Genomic DNA, 1,101 nt, shown 5'->3' with positions numbered 1-1,101 from the left:
GCTGTTCCCAAGAACCCGCAACTGGTGAGAAGAGAGTTCTTCCACAGAGGCAGAAGGAATGATGGGAATGAGGGGGAGGTGGGTGGGAATGGGGAGAGCAGGGGGAGGGAGGGTCATGAAATGAGAGGGGGAAGAGGCTGGGAGGAGGCTCATAAAAAACAGGAGAAGAGAATCCACAAAGGTCTCCTCTAAGCTTGAGAAGTCCCCCCGGGGGAGCAACCCAGGAAATAACCCCTGCTTTTGAAGTGGAAATGCATGGACACCCCCTTAGGGGGATTGGGCCCTCGTGGAGGGAACAGGGAACACAGACGCCTGGATACGGGGCTCGAGGGAGCCTTCCTGCCATCAGGGTGAGAAGCCAGGTTGATCTGTTCCCTGCAGCGGCTCTGCCTCTGTTGCCAAGGCCCCGGCCACTCACACTGCACTGGACCCCCCAGCCCCACCCCTGCTGGACTGGCAAGGCCAGTGCTGTGGTGTCAGCAAGGATTCGCAGAGTGCACAGCCTGGCTGTAAATGAAGAACAGAGCCAGGGGCAATGTGTTCAACCCTGAGCCCTTCAACAGAGCCCTCTGGTCCTGGCCACATCTCCAGGCTGGAGGCATTGGTCTGGGGGGTGCAGAGGGTGCCCCTTGCCTTCACAGAGTTGGATGGTGGTGACCCCTCCTTGGGAGCTGCAAATGTGGCATCTAAAACCCAAGGTGGCTTCAGGCCCTTGAGGAGGGAGCACACAGCACCCCTCACAGAGGCTTGGTGTGCGTGGGGAAGTGATGCAGGCCGCGGGGTGCCAGCAGGAGGCGGGGACCCAGGAAAGGGCAGAGATGAATTCTCGTCCCTAAGGCAGTTCCCCAGACTCAGGGTTCATTGGAAACAAAGACGAAATTCCACCGGAGTCTTTCTTTTGGTTCAGGCTGTGCCTACACACTGCTGGTGAAAGCTCAGGTCGATGTGGCCATGGACCAGGACCTGGTGGCTGGGGTCACTTCGCTTTACCTTGGCTGGGCATTTGGGGGTCCATCACGTTTTCCATAAGAACCCACAGTCCGTTTTCTCAGCTTCACGTAAACAGAATCATATTCTCAGCCTCAGAACCTCTCACTTCTC

The sequence above is a fragment of the Lipotes vexillifer genome, unplaced genomic scaffold, assembly GCF_000442215.2.
Source record: "Lipotes vexillifer unplaced genomic scaffold, Lipotes_vexillifer_v1.1 scaffold182, whole genome shotgun sequence".
Taxonomy (NCBI): domain Eukaryota; kingdom Metazoa; phylum Chordata; class Mammalia; order Artiodactyla; family Lipotidae; genus Lipotes; species Lipotes vexillifer.
The sequence above is the reverse complement of the archived record's forward strand: the minus strand, read 5'-3'. Positions refer to the sequence as shown.